The following is a 21,858-nucleotide window of genomic DNA, read 5'->3' on the forward strand; positions in this document are numbered from 1 at the left end:
TTAGACCCACTCTCCAAAATTTCCTTTAGCATCTATTCAACCTTCAAGTATGTGCTAAAGTGAAACAGCAAAATGAACTAATAAGAAATAAAGTGCTATCCAGCTTAATTTTCATTGCTACTTTACCTCCAGGAAAGGGATTTGATATTTGTTTTTCTAAAATGTCCCAGAGGAAAAGTATGGTGGTAGATCATATTATTGTTCCAAAATCTTGGATGCTTCTCCCAATGAGTAATTTACTTCCCTCCTCATCAGCTAAGCCATGTGATGTCTTTTTACTTCCCTCCTCATCAGCTAAGCCATGTGATGTCTCTGGACAATACACAGTGAGCCAAAGTGATTTATGCAGTTTCCAAGTAGAAACTTTCAAGGTCATGGCATGGTGTGATGTATGTTTTTCCTGCTGCCATGAGACAACTTAGGAGTAGCTCCAACAACCTAGATCCACCAATGAATAAGACATGAATTAGAGTCACCTCTGATCTGCAGCTGATATGAAATGTGGGCAAGAAATAAGTCTTTGTGATGTAAGCCCCCTGAGATTTTGAAGTCATTTGTTACTACAGCATAACATATAAACTGACTGATACAAGGGGATTGAAAAGAGTGTGTGTTTGGGTAAAGGCAGAAACTGTCAATCTAGGGGAAAGAGAAATTGTTTAAGACTGGACAACAGTGTCTTTTAAGGGAACCACAGGTAATTCCTTCTACCATGGCATTTCTTTTCCTATATTAGAGGTCTGCCCTGAGAAAAACAAATAGTTTAAGGCATTTGAATGGAAAACATTTTAGGCAGTTGAGCTTCTACCCTTCCAAAGGTTCTCCCATAATCGAGGTACTGACCATGTGTGAATAATCTGTAAGAGTGTATCACAAGGTCCACCATGCATCAAAAGCTGTTGGGGTTTCCCTAAAAGATCTGGACTGTGTAAGTCTCCAAGTCTGGGACACACCAAACCCTAACAGAATTGGGAACCTCAGGAATAACCGAGATTGACCTTCTCACCATCCTATCAGGATTAGAAATTTGAGTTAAGAGAATGAGTGAGTATGTTATAGTTTGTCTGCAATTGTGGTGGTCGTGGTTCATTCCTAACTTGATTCCAGAGACAGCACTTCTTTTTTAGGAGCTTCTTTTGAAAAACATGATATATTTCCTGACTATTGAAATGATAACTGAGTTAGGGATTATTATAGCATATTCTCCTTGGTGATGAGTTTCTTACATGGCAATTTATAACTTTTGATTAATATGCAATTATTGTTTCTTGATTGATATCTTTATCTCCTCCACTTTCTTTGGAATTTATTGAATTGTTCACCTTTCCAGCCAAGAGAATTTCTTTTTAACTTTTCAACTTGCATTTCATACCCACCAGGTTCTTTTACTATTGAAATAATCCCCAAATCATTTATTCTGAAGAAAACATTAAACTATTTGCTGTGTATTCAAAGCTATTCCTGAAAAAAATAGGATGTTAATAGCCAAGTACCACCACAGGGTAATCACATTGACAAGAGCTAGTTACCACCAGCACAGGAATAAGCAATTATTTTTTCCATCTTTTATTTCTCTGACTTTATTTGACATACCTTTTGACCCTGCTCCACTAAAAGCCACTGTACCGTTTCTATAATTTTCCTTTATATCAAAATTCCTTTAATTTTTTTTAATTCTACTGTTTTCCATTCTTTCACTTCTTAATTCCATTCTCATAAGGCTTTTACTTTTCACCCAACTCAAACTGCTCTAACCAAAAGTCACTCATGGTCTCCACATGTTTACTAATAAACTCTCAACCCTCATCTAACTTGACCATTAGCATCACTTGATGTCTGATCACTCCCCCTGGAAACTCTTTTACTTCTCCTCATCTTTGCTCTTGGACTGCGGCAGAGCCCAGTCCTTGGATCTCTTCTGTTCTCTATGCTTTGCTTTTCTACCTTTTTGGTGACCTCATCCAGTGTTATAGATTCCTAGATAACCTAATTGTACTGATAACTTCAAAATACTTATTTTTAGCCTGCCTGGATTCTCCCTGGCTCCACACATAACCATGTTCTCTAGATCTTCTATAGATCTTGATCTTCTACACATCTCAGGCTTATCCAAAATCAGAATTCAGGTCTTTACCCATAAATTGCTACACCCATATTCTTTCCCATCTCAAAACTGGAGAAATCCTCCTTCCAGTTGCTCATACCTAGTATCTAAAATTCTCCCTTTAATTCCCCTGTTTTTTACCTACTATGCAATCCATCAGGAAATTCTGATGACAATCCAGTCACTTCTCATCACCTGCATGGTGGGCCAATTTACCAATCTTCATCTTTGGCTTAAGATATTAATGGTCTCCCTGCTTTCACTTTTGCACATTCCTATAGTCATTATGGTACACAACAGATGCTCACTAAATTACTTGTTGGATGAATAATAATGAATGAATGAAGTTCAATACAGTGTATTAGTGGTCACAAGCCAGAACAAAAGCTTCCACTCTCTAGTTTGACTGACCTATACAGTAGTGAGGTGGGGTCCCTGTGGTTTGGTCAAGCACCTGCATGACACTGAAAGTGAGCACTTCCTTTAATTTTGTACCTTATTTGTCTGACTTCCTCAAGACCCAGCCCCAGTCAAAAGTGATGAAGCTTATTCCTTACTATAGGCTAAACTGTTTTCAAGCTTTTCTGCCCTCCTGCCATTAGGATGGTCCTGCCTGATGGGGCACCTGCATTTTTTTTACTTTTTTATAAGTTACGTTGTTTACTTCTGTGTGCCATAGCTCAGTATTGAGATATTCGCCAAGAGAAATAGAGGCAGGAGAGAGGCAGGAGAGAGAAGGGCAGAAAGAATGCCAGGGAAGCCCAGAGTGAAGACTTGTGGAGGGGGCTTGGAGGCCTGCTGGCCTCCTGGCCCCCTGCCATCCCTGCCTGCCTTGTACCTGGTTGCTGCACTGCATGTAAAAGCTCAATAAAAGCCTGAGAAAGGCTCCAGCACGCCACCTTTACCAGTCTGCTCGAATCACAAAGAAAACCTGCTCTGTGCCCATCCTGCCCCTACACTTACCTAAAAACAGGAAAGATGAAAAAAAAAAAAAACAGCATTGGGTATCTGAGTGAATTTTAAATGTTATCCCCCATAAATCCTGGCACACAATTTTTTCTTTATTTTTTTCATCAAGTGCTCTACTGATCAGTACAGAAATAGGGAAAGAAACCATTTTTTTCTGTAAGATACAGGCATCTTCAAGAAGAGAACCATCATTAATACACTTTTTTTTAAGATTAAGTCCATCTTAGAAAAAGTTGTGAAAGTATAAATTTGTGGAAAACATTGGAATGTAATTATTTACTGGCTACCAGTTAGACTTAATATTTATTTCAGTTCAGTTCAGTTCATTTCCATTTCAAATAAGCAAAGGTCATTTAGTTATCTGGGAAGCACTTACTCGGCTTCAAGAGTTAATATTCAAAGACTAGCTGGGAGACAGCATACACAGATATGTCATTCATACAATCAGAAATCCTGTGCTGAACTTCCAGCTGACACAGTCTTTTGTATTCAGATCATAATATTGCTGTTTGCATAACTTTTTATATTAAATTCAAAAAAATCCCAGAAGGATTCATTGTGTGTTCTGGTACCTCGACCATAATTGACAATGCTACTCTCTAATTCCAAGAAGAAAAAGGAACATGCTATATTTTTATTTATCTGTTTGCTTGTTTCTTGCTATAGTAGCAATTTCCACACAGATCTGGAACCTCAGTAAAGAGAAAGTTTGCTCCTTTACCAAATTAAAAATCTTCTGATAGCTTTAACATGTTGCTTTTATTGTTTACTTTTTACTTAAGCCACAACTGAAATTGGCACTTAAAATTCCACAGCATTATAATCAGTATTAATTATAATGGCAATAACCCCAGAGGCAGGAGATGGTGTGGGAGGAAACACAATGGTCCATCCTTAGGACACTAGTTAAAAACAACCTGTCACTCTCCACCCCTGTGGGAGCAGTTCGTGTAATTCACTACTGAGTGGAAGTGGACAGCTCTGATGTGCAAAGCTCTGAGCTCTTCTTTCAACCCCAGGCCCTCATTAATATATAAACTGGGCAGCCAAAGAAAAATCTCCCCCCACCTCCTGGTACCACCTTCAACCACGCATGGAATATTTCTGTCTTTGCAAATGACAAACCAGAGAGGCAGGCTCCAAAGGAGACCGTGGGTTGTTGTTTTTTCTAAGTGTCTTCGTAGAGAGGGCACCACAAAGAAAAATCCGGCAGGAGCATATGTTTGTGGATGCTTTTTATATCCCGAAACGGAAAAGGGAGGAGGGCACCGCAGGATTGCAATTTACATTTGGATTATTTATTTAGACATTAAACACAGACTCCCTGAGAGGAGTGTTGCCTCCAGCTCACACTGCAGGCAAGAATGGCCAAACCCAAAGTAGTACATCTTCCCTCTGCAGACCTAACGGCTCAGTCACACAACTGTCAAGTCAGTGGGTTTGCTTGCAACCCCATCCCAGGTGCCAGCAGGACTCCTTGAGTTTCTTAAATGGATGCTAATCTTACTTCTGTGCTTAAGAGAGAGCTCTGGAGTGAGCTTGCCTGGATATAGATCTGCTTTGCCACTTGATAATTTCTGGACTTTGGACACTTGATTTGATGACTCTAAATCTCAGCTTCTTAACCTGAAGAATAGATACGAGTAGTGATTCTCTTATCTCATGTGACTTGTCTGGGAACCAAATTCATGTGAGGAATTTGGCTCAGCACTTGACATAAAATTGAAAATTCTGGTATGTACTAAAGATTTGCTGGTCTCTGCTGAGTTTGGGGTTTACCCAAAGTAGACCCTGAAGCCAAGATTTAGATGTAAGTGGCTTACCTGGGAGGTGATAACCATGGCAAGAAAGAGGGGAAGTGAGGCAAGGAGATGTGGAACACCATATGCAGAAGCCAGGTCTCACATGGTCTCCACATTGTGGGACTCAAGGAAGTTAAATATTAAATTTTTAGGACTTTCGGAAGCTAGTCATTAAACTAGCCATCAGTAAAAAATGGTATAAATTTTCAATTATATCAATTATGTTTACAAAAGTAGTCATCACTTTTAAGTATTTTACTGATATCTATCCACTTGAGACCTTTGACTTCTTTTGTGTCCATGTGGTAGAATTACAACGTCCTGTTCTGCTTATCTCTTCTTCACCTCATGTTTAGTGACATCGCATCGATTGCTTGAAATTAGTCATGAGGGAAGTTGGCAAATATGATGAATCATGAAAATTTTTTTCAGAAAGCTGTTAAGCATGTTCTAGTGCTCAGCTAATTAATGTGAGGGTTACTGCTGTGGGAAGCTGCAGTTCATTCCAGCCTGGGACATGCTGGGAGTATATGGAATCTGCTGGACTCTTGTTCCACTGAGGTTTGAGGAGTAAGGAAGCCTAGATAAATCATTCCTCATCAGCTGAAGTTTGCCACAGTGGGAATAACCTAGTCTCCCCTGGAATATACTACAGTGTATACTATGAGCAGGTGAAGGTAGAAAATATGATTGCCTTTTTCTGTCATTTTTTTTTAATTGAGATAGCATTGGTTACAACAGTGTATGTGGTATACATTACCACACCTCCATCAAGGAACCCATAATCCTCCAACATAATCTAGTATTCTTTGCCCTAACTCTGCTCTCTCTCCTTTATCCCTCTGGTAGCCTCCATTCTACAGTCAAATCTCTTGGATTTATTATTGATTTGATTTTACTGACTCTGTTCTGTTTCCTCTATATTCTACATGCGAGTGACACCATTTGGAATTTATCCTTTTTAAAATATTTTAAGTTACTTTGTCACAAGCTTCTCAAAATCACTCAACCTCCTAAAACATGCTTTTCTTCTGTGTTCCATACTCAGGAGATTGGAAATGGAACAATCATTGACTCAAATTATTAAGATGAAATCTTCAACATTATCTTTACAACCCCACTTTCTCTTACTCCTATGTTCTGTCATTTACAAGGTCCTGCTATTTCCAGTAAACACATCTATTTCTCTCCCTCCCCACTGCCACTATTCTAGTTCATGTCTCATCTGAATATGAAAAAAACTTCCCAATGAAACTTTTGCTTTAGACATTCCCTTCTTCAGTCTTTGTCATATAGTAGCCAATGTATTATGTTTCACACAAAAACTTGATCATCTCTCTACTGTTTACAATCCTTTAAAGTATGGGGTTTGGGGGCCTCCCTGGTGGCGCAAAGGGTTAAGCACCACACTATGAAGCAATCTGCAGCCTCTGCAGCATGAGTTCAATCCCCGGCCAGCCAGGGAGCAACCCACATGGTGCAGCAGACCTCTCCTGTCTTGCCCGCTGCTCCCCTCAGCAGTGTACTTCGGTCAATCTGCCTGTTCTGTTCCCCACTCTGTCTCTGGTGAATTCTCTCACCCCCCACACCTCTGGCCTGTACCCCAGCTCTTGTATGCATAAACAAATAAACCTTTTTAAAAAATAAAGTCTGGGGTTCTAATGATCTGGTATCACTCATCTTTTAAGCCTCATTTCATCTCATTTTCTCTCTGACAACCTACCTACCATTCAGCTACATGAAATTTCTTTCAGTTCCATGTTTCACTTACAGGATATTGCACAAATATTTCCTCTACCTGGAGCATTCTTAATGACTCTTCCCCTGAGCAAATCCCATTCCTCATTTTTCCTGATTTAGATGGTAGTTGAAACCTGGCCCAGATTTGAGTAGAGTCCCTTTCTACATACTTGTAGTTCCTCTACTTCCAGTATCATTTTAATTTTTAACCCCTATAAGATGATAGGCCCTGGGAGAGAGAGCCTGAGTTTGCATCATATTGGGAAATAGGGCTTCTAGTATAGTGCTTATTATGTGTAAAAGCCCAACAAATATTTACTGGATGAATTAATAATAAATTAATTGTGAAAAGCCATTATCCACAACTCATGACTCCCTTATTTGAATCATCACCAAATAAATTATCCACAACTCATGACTCCCTTATTTGAGTCATCACCAAATAAATATCCAGGCAATAAACAATAAAATCAAGTCAAGAGGTGTGGGTTGTGGGAACTGAGTTTCAGGGGAGAGTTCTGTAGCAATCTTTCTTTTTTCTCTCGCTTTTTTTTAATTGAGGTAACACTGATTTATAGAAATGCATAAGTTTGCTTGGTGGTTTTTAAATGAAAAGTAACAGTGTATTTTTAAACTATATGTATAGCTATTGGTAATGAAGAAAATTATAATCCATTCGCCCAAATCAATACTTTTCTCAGGTTTGTTTCTTCATCTATTGCAGGTGTGATCATGCTACACTGTTTTTTCACAATCGTTATTCACAAATAGCATTTTAGTGGGTGTGTTATTCTATTAGTTTGCACTGGAACCATGAACTGAGATCATTGGTCTTTTGATTTTTTTTTTCATTTAAACTATTTCTAGGAACATTAAAGACATTTTAACTGCAAAGAATATGAACCTAAATTTCCAAAGAAAACTATTCTGTAATATGTTGCTCTCATTTGGTATATTTACCAGTGTTTCCCAAAATTGCTGCTCTAAGAATCCTTCTGTGCTTCTTAGGAGATCAGGAATCTCAGGCCCCACCTATATCTGTTGCTCTGGAATGAACAGGAGAGAGAAGCGGGAGCTGTTTTGCCTTTACTTGTCTCAGGAGATGCTAAAGCAATAGAAAGAACACAGTCTAGGAGTTCTGGAAACATGCTGAATAGCCCTCACTTCTCTTCCCTCATTGTGAGACAGGAAAGCTTCTGAATGTCTCCAGGACTCAAGTTTACTTACGATAAACTGTTGATTTTATTTTCTGCACTCTCCACTCTACGGGAATGTTGATCAAATCCAATATGAAAAATAAATGTATATAACTACTTTGAAATTTACAGATCCCTACCTACACCAGCGTAAGGCATGATTAGTATCAGATAAACAGCACATATATATCTGTTTGAATGGCTTAATCAATAACATTGCACTCTTGGTCCTTTTTTAGTTACAAAGTTAAACCAACTCTAAATGCTTTTGAGTAAAATTTTAAGTCCAGCAGTGGTAAGAACATTCACTCTGGGGAAAACTTTCTATTTAGATAAAATCTCAGTTTTCTCTGTTTTCTGAAAATGACTATTTGCAGAATCTCAGGAAGACTGACACTCAGAAGGCAGGGGTTATATAACAAGGTCAGAGCAGGCTTGTGTGCAGTGAGGAAATTTTGTGCTTCCCAGCTTTGATCTGGTTCTTTCCCAACTTGTCAAAAGAGTTTGTATTGTTTTGGGGGGAAACTAACCATTTCAACTTGAATATAATATTTTAAAATACTAATAGTAGTAAAAGTACTTAATGCTTCAAGTAGTGTTTACGATTATCTTCATTTATCAGATTACCCATAAAGCCAATTTCTGCTTTACTCACTCCGTTTCTCCAACATTTATGCATGAAAATTTGCTAAGGGATTACAAAACTGGGCTGATCAAATATTTATTCATAATTTTGAGTAAAACATTAAATATTAACCATAACATATAGTGCATATAAAAAGATATGTTGAGGATGAGAAGGACAGATTAATAGAAATAGCAACAGATTTATTGGAGTATATAATTAAGAACCCCAATGATTACTAGTTCTTATGGAGGTAGTATATCAGAGTGAAAATAACAAAGGATTTGAAGTCAAAGAGAAAAGTTTTCAAAATTCAGTCTGCCATTACTAACTTCAGTGGTGTCAGGCAAGAATTTCACATCCATAAATGTCAGTTTTCCCATCTATAGAATAGGAACAATAGCACTTTGTTGGTAGAGTTCGGAGAGACAATACAGGTAAAGTTCAGGCTCAAAGTAGGTGTTCACAAAATATTAGTTTACTTCTTCTACCACTGGTGCTAATGTTTCATGCCTTTCATTTACCCTCTAACTTTTCCACCCGTCACTATATGGCAACCTTTATTTGGTTCTGCTGCTGGTCTGACAATATAGATTTTTTCCCTCTTTCACATTGCAAGATTTTGTTTGGTATACCAGTCTATTGTTCAGCTGTGATTGCTTTTCCTTTCTGTTTTCGGAGGAAAGGAAAGGAATTATGAAACAGGTTAAAGGATCAAAAATAATAAAAGCGCCTGCAGTGTGGGCATGAAGTAAATATCAATTAATGCAGCCCAGTAGAACAGAAAGTGCGAGGCTGGCACTGAAAAGTTTCTGCATGCTCTTCACCTCCCTACGTTGTGAACCTCTGCTGGGCACATGATGCCATTTCATAGGTTTTTAAATACTGGCTGTCATTTTAAACACTACCCTTCCTCCTTGTTTGACACAGTCGCCCCATTAATTTTGCTTAATACTCCATTTATTTATTTTAATTCTTGTACTGTTTCGTTGACCTAAACTCCTTTTCTTTTCTCCCCTCTTCCTCCTCCAGCTATTTAAATCCCATTTGTTCTCCCAGACTATGGCTTAAATAGTGTCTTCTTTGAAGTCTTCTTGCCTGCTTCTAACCCACTTGGCCATTTCTTCTTCCATCTGCCTCCGTTTCCAAATTTGTGAAATGGAGATGACAATAGCCCCTGTCACATAGGGTAGACATGAATTCTCAAAACTAAAATGTAGGGCCTCCTGGGTGGCTCAGCAGTTGAGCACTGGGTTGCAAAGCTGCCCGCAGCCTCTGCAGCGCTGGTTCGATCCCCGGCCACCAGCGAGGGTCCCACAGGGTGCGCAGACCTCTCCTGCCGCCCGCTGCTCCCCTCAGCAGTGTACTTCGTCAGTCTGCCTGTTCTGTTCCCCGCTCTGGCTCTGGTGAATTCTCTCACCCTCCCGCGCTTCTGACTGTGCCCAGTGCTTGTATAGATAAATAAATAAATCTTCAAAAAAAAAAAAAACTAAAATGCATATAAATCACTTAGAATGTCTCTGCTTTAAAAATGTAGTTATCACATTCCTAGTATTTCATCATTCCTCACAGCATTATTATCTCCTAGGAGCTACCAGTATTTGGCTTGTGCTTTTAATTTGATGTTTGTCTTATTCTGCCTGATACTGGAGGGAGTTACACATGTTTTCTCTCCAGGACAGTGTATACTCGTTCTTAGAGAAAATAAGACTCTTTTCTTAATGTAACTCCAGAGTCCCACCCATTACATGGTAAAGGAACACTTATTAGATGTTTAATGGGAAAAATGGACAAATTGCTTGTTTCCATTAAAAAAGTTTTCTGTGGTTCTCACCATAAAAGGTATCTTGAGAAAAATTATGGAATTTTCTTTGTTGTCTTTTCTTCATTAAATGTTTAATGGTAAATTGACTTTTCCTTTCACAAGGTAGAGCCTGGGGACCAAAGGTTTAACAAAATATGTGGTTGTACAGATTTGAAAAGGTGTGATTGTGCAGACTTGGAATAATTGGGTGCTCACCCCTCTCAACCCCCCAGGCCTGAATCCCACCTTGTTATTTAACAAGACAGTTTGGGAGGCTCACTCAGATATTGAGGTCCCTCAAGAATCATGCAGCATGGTGCTGTCTAAATGTAGAGTTTGATGATGGACTGAACAGTTTTAGAAAAATCTTCTTGCCTGGACCCACTTCATTAAAACATCTAAGTCTTTGGAATTCAAGTTATTTTAAAAGAGATGGTATCATGGTTAGAGAAATATTTCATGTACTAGACAGTATTTCTCTTACAAGCCTGATTTGCAGAATTAGAATTACAGTTTTAGTACATTTAATAGGGAGGACCTGGGTCATTCTGTGCTAGCTATTTCTATTACATTTGAAGATTGAGAGAGTCAAGAGAATCTGGCTCTAGCTAGAAGGGATTGTACTTCTGTTTAGGCTACTAATGGAGAGCTTGGTTCCCTGGGGTTTGCTGGGGACAGTGGAGACTGATTTCCTGCCATCTGCATTTTAGGACTTAAAATTCTTACTTTTGGAAAACTTCCGACTTACAGAAACAACTAAGGAAAGGGGTGTTTTGAAATAATGCACTAAAGAGTAATTGGAATGTTATGTTATCCTTCTTCTTCAATTACTTTGAATATCATCAGAAGAGAGGGCAATTCATTTTTTTTCAAAAAAGAGAATCAAGTAAGTGTCTTATTTGGCATATCTCTATCTTTTAGTTACAGGTATCTTATTAAAAAAAAAAAAAAAGAGGTACTAAGACCATCTGAAATTGTCATCTGCTAATAGTTCCATGACAGTTCTGGGTTAGACCTGGGCCTTGGTGGGGAGGGGGAACGAGGAGAGGGAAAGGGAGGAATAAGACCATCTCACACAAGTGCAAATACAGAAGGCCCCTGGCCAAAATCAAATGCCAGATTAGAAGGAGGAGGGTGATACTTACTTGGACTTGTCTGAAGTCTCAGATTCAGAAGAATCATGTATAAAAGGAGAGCTATAGTAATAACAAAGCCATAGTTATAATATGCAAAGGCAGAGTAATAATTCTGTTTTCAAGGTCATGCTGCCAGTCAAAAGAAGAATTAGAAATGGATTTCAGACATCTACCTAACTAGACTGTTATAATATCCCTTTTATTTACCTTCAAAAAAAGTCCTGTGATAAATGAAGAAAGTGAGTGAAACATGGAAAATACCATCAGAGATTTAAAAAAAAGGGACATGCAAGATAAAGGTCCTTCCAAATGCAGCTGTGACAGAAAGACATCTCTGCAAGTCAGTCTGTAAAGTGACTGTGATAATTCAAAGAAATTATTTACCACTCAGGAAAACAATGCCACAGAATGATGGAGGGGTCTGGCAGGAGAAATTGTCAAAAGACTGGCATCAATCACGGTTAAGTGTGGCATCTCTGTTGATTACGTGTACCCTGCAGCGTGCCTGCCAAAACAGATCTCTGACACCGTGATGACACGCTGATGGGTGACTGTGAGAATGATTGATGGGGTGGCCTGCCAGCATCTGGGAACAGACAGAGTGAATTGCTATTGCTGAGTGTTTTGAATGCCGACTAATTCTTTGTGATCCAGGCATTAATTACTTGGAGCTAATGTACACAATGAGAAAGAAGAGACATCCTATGTCTTGACTTTCCATGTATATGAGCTCATCTTTATTATTTGCTAGAGAAACCAAAGTTTGGAATGTCCAGCATTGGCCTGGAGTATCCTTACCAGGGAAAACCTTTAGAATTTTTCCCATAAAGATCCATAAAATGTTCGCTGTTTTCTTTATATTTTTTAATGAACTCAAAAACAATAGCAATACCATATTTTGTTGTCATTTATGCTCTATAAACTTTATCTATTTTTTCAAACCTAACACCTATATAGGTGGATGATAATGAGCCCATTTTACAGCTGTAGAAACTGAGGTCCAGAGAAATTATGTCATGAAACAGACCGCTCAGCCTACAAGTAATAGACTTTCTGCTGGAATTCAAGATTATCTGACTCCAGTGAATGTTCTCAGCTCACTCTATCATACCACCTTCTTCCCAAGAGCTACTTACAGTGTACTATGTGCTGGGTCTGTTAAAAGATCATTGAAACACCAGATAAACATTAATGCTTGTCTTTTGAGCTCATTGTTGATAACAATTATGTTTCCCATAGACATGAAATCTCAGAGATAATAGTTCAATTATAATAATAGTTTAGTTGTACTTTTTTCTCAATTTTTATTGATTTGTTGCTAGTTTATATTATATAGTTCAGTTATAATAACTTGCTGCCAATTTGCTGTCATTTTAATCTTGCCATCATAGGGTCACACCTAATCAGTCCTGTCCAAGTTCTGCATGTGTGAAAAAAGTGAGTGGCTGAGAGCTGACGTACCTAGTAACTGCTTATCAGATTTATCATAGTTTAGGTCACTACTGTTCAATAAAAGTAGAATGCAAGTCACAAATGCTAATCACATGTTACATATTTTAAATTTTCTGATAGCTCTATTTTAAAAAGTAAGCAAAAACATGGATTTATTTTACTAATAGATTTTATTTAACCCAACATATTTAAAGATTATCATCTCTGTATATGAAAGTCATACTGGAGTAGGGTATGAATGGTGCCCTTATATGAAGAGGGCAATTTGGAGACAGGTACAGAGAGAAGAATGCCACATGAAGGCAGAGACATAAAAGGAAAAGAGCCCTGGGAAGATAGAAGTGGAGATTGGAGTGATACCACCACAAGCCAAGCAACATCTGTGCTACCAGAATCGAGGAGAGAAAAGGAAAGATGCTGTCTGCTATAGACTAGATGCTTGTCTCCCCAAAATTCATATGCTGAAATCTAATGCTCAATGTGAAAGGTATTGGGAGGTGGGGTGTTTGAAAGATGATATCATAAGTAGAATTAGTGTCCTTATAAAAGAGACATCAGCGCTTCCCTGGTGGCGCAAAGAGTTAAGTCTCAGCACTGTTTGAAGCTATTGGAAGCCGCTGCAGCATGAGTTCGATTCCCAGCAAGGAAGCTACCCACATGGTGCAGCAGACCTCTCCTGTCTCACCCGCTGCTCCCCTCAGCAGTATATTTCAGTCAGTCTGCCTGTTCTGCTCCCCGCTCTGTCTCAGGTGAATCCTCTCACACTTCCCACCCCCGTACCTCTGGCCTATAACCCAGTTCTTATATGCATAAGTAAATAAAATAAACCTTAAAAAAAAAAAGAGAGACCCCAAAGAGCTCTGGTGCCTCTTCCACTCTATGGAGACACAGTAAGAAGACCATCAATCAACCAGAAGTCAGGTCTTCAAGAGATATCAGAGCTGCAGCATTTTGATCTTGGACTTCCCAGCCTCCAAAACTGTGAGAAATAAATGTCGCTGCTTGAGCCATTGACTCCATGGCTTTTTGTTATAGCTGTCCAAAGGGACCAAAATGTTCCCCTCGAAGTCTTCGTGGGAAGAATATGGCCCTCTTGACCTCTTGATTTTGGAATGCTAACCTCCAGAACTGAGGGAATAGATTTGTTGTTTCAGCACCCAGTTTATGTTGCTCTGTTTTGGCAACCCTGGGAAACTAGCGTAAGGCCTACTAGAAAGTACTGCCCTAATATTCATGGAGATAGTCACCAGCCAGTGGGGTCACAAGAAAAGCACTTTCTAAGAAGAATTTGCTGAAAGACACAGGTGAAATTTTTGAAAAACCGTCTCGCATCATTTATAAGATGTGAGAAGATATGGTCTCTAATAATTTTTTAAATAAACATTTAGTCCATTAGATGGACTAAATTCAGAAGAATTTCAAGAGAATCCAAATTTCAGCATGTTAAATAAAATGGCAAAAGACTAGGGAACTCTGCACTAGCTTTAAAATTTCTTGTAAATGCAATGTTATTCCAAAATTAAAATCTTAGCTCTAAAAAATTTCAGGGGAAAGTAAACACAAAATTCAAGTTTACACTAACATCTGGTAGGAAGTATAGAGAATGGGAATGTAATGAGCCTGCCTTCAAAAAAATTGGGGGTGTACAGCTCTTAAGATGGATATTGATGTATGAAAAACATTCAGTTTTTCATGTTCAATAATATATAATCTTTACCATTATTTTATGTTATTGCTCAATAAGCACTTTAAAATGATACCAAAATAAAAACAATTGAAAACCAAATCTTATACTGTTGAAGCAAAAATTTACCACATTTCTGTGAAGAAGTGAAAACAAGAAGAAAAGACATGAAAAATTTTACATATAGGAAATAAAGGCTGTAGCCTAGAATGAATGTAATAGCAGAGAAAAAAACCTTTCCTGTGTTGAGGAAAGAGTTATGTGTTAAACAAACTCACTCCAGGCAAAACTAATTAACAGGCCTATGTCCAGATACAGACTAAAAATTTTTTTGAGGTAAAAAGATAGAGACAAAATACCTTCCTGCTATTTAGGTCAAATAAGAAAAGACATTTCTAACAAAGAAATAATAATCAATTTACCACAAACTTCTTTTCAGTAACATTACATTCCAGAAAATAATGGAATAATACCTGAGTTCTAGGAGAAGTGCTATGGTACAAAATGATATATTAAAAAATGTGATTCTTATATAAAAACAACAGAAAGACATTCTTAGATGTTAAAAAATAAAACTAAGAAAATAGACTGCCCACATATCTATCTTGGGGAAAAAAGTTAAGTTATACTCCAATCAACTGAAGTGAAGCAAAACTAGTCCCCAAATTGTGGAAGTCATAATACAGAAAGACTGGGTAATACTCATATTTAAAATGTCCTAAATAATATTTTAAGATGTTTTAAAAAGTGAGTGCAAATACAAAAGGTAATTATTTCAAGAAAAATTATATAATACATAAAAATATTTTACAATCATTGTCAAGATCTTAAAACCAAAATATAAGATCTGTATGTTAACCAAGCATATCAATGACTCCTTGTAAGACTCCCTGATCATATCAATGACTCCTTGTAAGACTCCCTGATACCATTATTTACTGGAACTCTACTATTCTCTTCCTACCAGTACACATAACCTAAGAGACCCATCAGAAATGACCTTTTCATATTCTCTTCTCTTAAGTCACTATAAGAAGCTCAAGACTAGCTTTCTTCACCTGGACACTCATTCCCATATAGCCCTATAAATTCCTTACACTGACCTAATCTCCTGTTCTCACTCCACAAAACCTTCCACTATCTACCTATCCATATGGATGTGTGTGTAAATATGTGTAAACACACACACACACACACACACGTCTCACCAGTTGTTTTCCAAATGATTTTTTACCTTTTTATTCTATTTAAGACCAGATTCTTTCATGAGGACACAGTTCCCTATCAATTCTCCCAAAGAATAGCTATCTTCTCTCCCACACCTCTCTGGATCACTGGAATTAGGGTAGATAACAACTTTGATATTCATTCTTCAAAGATTTTACACCTGTTTCTTTTTTTTTTTTAAAGATTTGTTTTAATTATTTATACAAGCACTGGGTACAGTCAGAAGCGCGGGAGGGTGAGAGAATTCACCAGAGCCAGAGCGGGGAGCAGAGCAGGCAGAAGGACCGAAGTACACTGCTGAGGGGAGCAGCGGGCGGCAGGAGAGGTCTGCGCGCCATGTGGGACCCTCCTCCGGTGGCCGGGGAGCAGCCGGGGATCGAACCGGCGCTGCGGAGGCAGCGGGCAGCTTCACAACCCAGCGTTCAACCGCTGCGCCACCGGGGAGGCCCGATTTTACACCTGTTTCACTGTCCCTCTCTCCAAAATTACTCTTGTCACAATTGTTAATGATATCAGAATCCATATTCATGTAGCCCAATCCAATAGACTTTTCTTCAATGATAGAAATGTTCTATTTCACCAGCATCTACTGTATCTAGTACACGTACACACACACACACACATACACACAAAGTTATAAAATAACCACTAGACAAAAGTGGCTACTGAGTGCTGGAAATATGACCAGTTGGAACTGAGGAACTGAAATTTTACTTTTATTTAATTTTAATTAATTTCATTAGCCATGTGGCCTAGTGGCTACCATTTTGGACAGTACAGATATAGATGGTAATTACCATAGCAATGCTCTCAATTTTTGGTCCCTGTTTCCCCAAGTAGTATGTCGTTCATACTACCTCAGGCATTTACTTTCAAAATCTAGAACATATGATTAACAAATTTATCTCCTCCAAGAATTCATTTTCAAACATCCTACTTACCAACCACCATTCTCTCTTTACCGTTCATTTCCTCTGCTGTACTCATTTCAACAACTGCATAAATTCACCTGTATAAATAGCTCCAGTTCCCTTACCACTCCGTTGTACTACCCTGACACATACTAATCCTGATTACTGTTCTCGGTATACATTCCCACCAGCACTTAGATAAATAAATGTGGCTGGTGAAAAATATACAATCATGTTCTCCCACTTCACTTTCACTTTGTATCCATCAACCTTAAGAGGGTTTCTACCACTCTTGCAATCTCACTGTGTTTCTCTAGTCCATTTACTCTCGCTTTATACAATTACATCACATCTGCTCCCAGTTTCCCTTTAAACACCACCTCTGACTTTTTATTCTCAGCTGAAGATTTGATTCCAATTTCACTGAGAAGATAAAAGTAATAAACACAGAATTTCTATAATACTTCCACCAACACATCTCGCAGCCTACAGGCATCCGTCCCCAATATTCACTTTTGTTTCTATGAATGTGTAGTGGATTCCAATCCCTATTGCAATTATCCCCCATATCTCCTGCATTATCATATCTCCTTGTCATCTAGAGATTCTCATTAGTTTGCAAAAAGGCTATACTACCTCCCACATTTAAACATACACACACACACACATATCATACTCATTTGACTCAGATTCCCCTTCAGTTATAATCCTATTCCAGTTTCATTCTCTGGCTGTCCAGTTGTCCCATTTGTTGAGAAGACTATTCTTTTCCTTCATGTAACTGTCTTAAGTGATGTAAGAGGAACAAAAGTGGATGGTAGAGGACTGTGTGTGCACTAGCAGTGGGTGTGCTGTGGTAACGTACTCTGCTAAATGGGGTCTGAACTGATACCTCTGAATCAACTACAGTGTTATGAACCAATGTTACTGCAATAAAAAAAAAAAATTTACACAGAAAAAAAGAAAACTTACCATAAGAGTAAGAGCTTATTTCTGGGCTCTTAATTATATCCCATTAATAATATATTTACTCTTATGTCAATATCACATTGTCTTAATTACTACTTCTTTGCAGTAAATTTTGAATTTGGAAAGTGTGAGTTCTTTAATTTTATTTTTTTAAACCTTTTTTAAGCTGTTTTGTTCTTTTATATTTCCACATGAATTTTAGGCCCAGCTTTCAGTTTCTGATTGGGATTACATTGAATTGTAGATCAATTTTAGGGGTATTGTTTTCTTAAGAATATTAAATCTTGAACATAGTATATTTATGAAATGTTCCTTCATGAACATATATTTATGAACATAGTATATTCATGTTCATAGTATATTTATGAATCCATGACATAGTATATTTATGAAATGTTCATTAATAGTTCAGTGTAAAAAAAAGTTATTAAACTTATTTACTATTCACTAAATTATTATTTTAAATGTACTATTGTTATTATATGTAGTAAATAAAATATTAAATGTAGTATCTTAGTTGTGATGACAATATAAATGGAATTGTAGTCAATTTCATTTTCAGATTTTGTATTACTCTAAATAGCTATACAGTTGATTTTTTTATTATCTTGATAGCCTGTAATCTTGCTTGTTTGTTAGTCCTAATAGTTTTTTAGTGGATTTCTTGAGAATTTCTAATTGAAAAAGTTTTTTTCATATCTGCAAATAGAGATCATTTTACTTCTTCCTTGACAATCTGAAAGATTCTATTTTTTTTACTTTCTTAATTGTTCTGACTGGAACTTCCAATACAATGTTGAATGAATGTGGTATGAGTGAATTCCCTTGTCTTCTTGTTCCTGATCTTAAAGGGGAAGCATTCAGTTTTTCACTATTAAATGTGATGTGATATTTTTCATATATGGTCTTTATGTTCCTTTTTGGGTTAAGGATGTGCCTTTCTATACCTACCTTGGATTTTCTCAAGTGCTTTTAACTGCCTCTCAGAAGAATTATTGTATTCTTCATCTCTCTTCTCTTTCCCTAAACTACAAGTCCATGAGTCATGTCAACAATCTTTCTCTCTCAGTTCTATACAGTTCTGTCTTGTGAGAACAAACTTACATTCACTTTTTCAGCTCTTTCTCTTGTAACTTCATTATATGTGCTGTAAGTCTGTGTGCCTCTCAGGAGCAGCAGCTACTTCTGCAGTTGTGCTGGACTATGCTATTGTCATCTTGATGAGGGAAGGGACTAGTGTCTCTTTTCTTCTTGGCAGCTGGTTAGAATTGGCCAAAAGTGGAAACTTACATGAGATTTGGGGACAAAATGAAGCAACAGTCATCATTCTCAGAAAGTCTTTTGGAAGAATGCACAGAAACCTAACAGGTTCTAGCTTGTTCCAGCTCTTCTCTGCTGAACATCCAGTCATTTCCTGGCTATACTGGCCATACTTTGAATGGCAGACCAGAACAGCAGACCTTAGGTGCTTGACACAGCAGAAATAAAGCTCCCTTTTTCCAGCTGTCTTCAGCAACAGGATGTGCTCATATTCTTGGATTTCTTTGAAAGCTCCAATTTGTCCCTATATGCCAATCTCTAGGTGAACTGGTTAGTGACTCAATCTCTAATGTTCCATCTGCCCCTTTCCAGACCTTTGCTTCTCCAGTTCCTCCCACATTTGAACAAAGGCTAAATACATATGAAGTATCTCTTTTGCTTGCTTTGTGTGTGTGTGTGAGTGTGCGTGTTTGCGTGATGCCTGGCATAGAGTAGTTGCCTGATAAATATTTGTTAGATTAATGATAATAAATATAAATGTATATAATTTAGTTCCCCTATAAGATTGTTTGACCCATAAGATCAAAGACTGGGTCTAAAAATATATTCAATTCTTTTACAGTCTTAAATTTGTATTTGTTAATTTTCAAAATGGCAGATAGATGAACCAGAAGTGATCAACCCTGATAAAGAGATAAAAGAGATAAGTGACCATGGCTTGCAGACTTTTATGTGGCCCAGTTGAGCTTCAAGGAAAAATAAAAAGACTAAATTCTATAGATTTAAATAAAAACACAGGGTGAATCAGATATTGGAAAAATGATCACTCCATAAACCTAATATAAGATATGGTTATGCCAAGCAACAACATTATGAAAAAAAAAAAATCCTCTATTCATGTTTTGTGAATAATCTAGAAATAAAATTTCTCTGGGTTTCATATAGAGATAGAGTTCATGTCCTATAAGCTAAATTAGGTCCTCTTTTTCTTATGTTGTTTTACCAGTGAATAACTTGGAAGAAAGAAATATGTAATAATAGGAGAATTTGGTACATTGAAACTATCTTTTGCAAATTCTATTCTAAGACTGCACTGTAGTCTTCCTTGTCTTTTTCTTAACTGCAATGGTACTCACCCATTCGCTTGATCCCTGAAGAACTGCGATGTGTTCAGGAGGTACTCTTAATTAAATGAGGATTTAACAGGGGCACTGGTGTGACTTTCTTTTTGAACTAGATAGAAAAGAGAAAGCCAAAACCTATGGTAATGTGACATTTAAGTTGCAAATTCAAACTGAAAAAAAAATTAGGAAATGCAAAAATTATGGTTGTCATAGTAATTCGCAAAACCACAGTATGCAGAGTATATTTCTTGAGACTCATTACTCTCTAGTCTTTTATATTACACATTATAACATATATTTCAATGGTACATGGTGCATGATACCTATTAACACATGCATTTATATGAAAACAAAACAAGTTCCTTTTCTGTTTACATATTTTGCTATAGTTCACATACTAAAAGACTTCCTAAATTCATGCTAAAATTTGAAATCCTGGGTATGGTTTATTTACTGTGTCCTCCTTTCCCATCACTGGAACATGGTATTTTGAGTGATGCATTCAACATGATGTGAGATGACCTCATTTGGCTTCATCAGTATTCACATCAAAGCCTATAAAAAAATATTGAGAATCCTGGATTCTGTAATCCCAGTTGACTTTTTCATCATTTCCACATACCACACTACACATTGTATGTCAGCTACTTGAAGGCCCCTTCCAGCCTGGAAATGCTATGATTCTGTGATTCTCTGAAGTTACAGACTTCATTCGCAAAAAATATCCCATCACTTCTCCAATCATTGTTCTACTATCCCCCTGATGAATACTTTAGAAATCTCATTTATTTTTGTAAGACAAGACAAAATTGAAACATTCCTAAGGCAACAAATAATAGCTTGCATATTGTACCTTTTTTTCCCTCCACTAAAAGGTGTACTTTCTTAGGGCAAAACTTGATAGAAAAACCAAGATTTTTATGAATAACCTGAAGGCAAATTATTATAGCTCACACCTGCAGAGCTTCAAAGCCTCTCAGCCAGGAAAGTATATAACCCTAATAATACAATTTTTGGCACATTCTATCAAGCAAGTCTAAATGAGAGAAAGAATTTCTCAATTTCCCTTTTACTTTTAAGCGCCATTTCAATTAAACATTTCCCTCTTCTAAAGGGAGAGAGCAGGCCAGGACCTCTCAGCTCAAACCAAATCCATGCAACCTACAATTGACCTCAGCATCCTATTCATTCATTCAAATCACTTATCTCAGTGTATTGTGCTCCTGTGTGCATTTGTCTCCCGCGTACAGCCCAGGATTCAGACCTTATCCTGTTCCCCTATTTTGCACATCATTGCATCCTGTGAAGTGCCACACAGATAGGTATTTGTGGAATGAGTTAATGATTTATGACATACTAAGAGTCTGTCATCCCTGCATGGATGCTATTATTGAGTTCATAGCAGGCACTTAGTAAATTTTTTGGTGAAGAGAAAGGGAAGCAAAGAGGGAAATAAAACCTCTAGCAGCACTCTGAAATGAATAGAAAAGTTCTTCAAGACATCCAGGAGAGGAGTGCTGCTCAGAAGGAAATCACAGACATCAACAACCGCTAGAGTGTTTGCTATTTTAAGAATACAATGCAGGGCCTCCCTGGTGGCGCAGGCGGTTGAATGCTGCACTGTGAAGCTCTCCCGCAGTCTCTGCAGCACCGGTTCGATCCCGGCCAGCAAGGGTCCCACATGGCGCTGCAGACCTCTCCTGTCACACCCGCTGCTCCCCTCAGCAGTGTATTTCGTCAGTCTGCCTGTCTGTTCCCTGCTCTGTCTCTGGTGAATTCTCTTACCCTCCTGAGCATCTGGCCGGTACCCTGGTTCTTATAAATAAATAAATAAATCTTTAAAAAAAAAAAAGAA

At 37.7% G+C, this 21,858-nt stretch overlaps 1 long non-coding RNA gene across 1 annotated transcript; it reads right to left on the bottom strand.

Moving 5' to 3' along the window:
- Positions 1-2,903: 2,903 nt before the first annotated feature.
- On the bottom strand, positions 2,904-20,124 carry LOC119250654 (uncharacterized). Its single transcript, XR_005126361.2, has 4 exons — positions 20,016-20,124; positions 11,386-11,436; positions 7,576-7,661; positions 2,904-4,699 (listed from the first exon to the last, which is right to left on the bottom strand). It is a non-coding gene; the product is annotated as an uncharacterized LOC119250654 (long non-coding RNA).
- Between the last annotated feature and the right edge of the window lie 1,734 nt (positions 20,125-21,858).

The sequence above is a fragment of the Talpa occidentalis genome, unplaced genomic scaffold (assembly GCF_014898055.3).
Source record: "Talpa occidentalis isolate TD23 unplaced genomic scaffold, MPIMG_talOcc4v2.1 talOcc4.175, whole genome shotgun sequence".
In the NCBI taxonomy this organism is placed as follows: domain Eukaryota; kingdom Metazoa; phylum Chordata; class Mammalia; order Eulipotyphla; family Talpidae; genus Talpa; species Talpa occidentalis.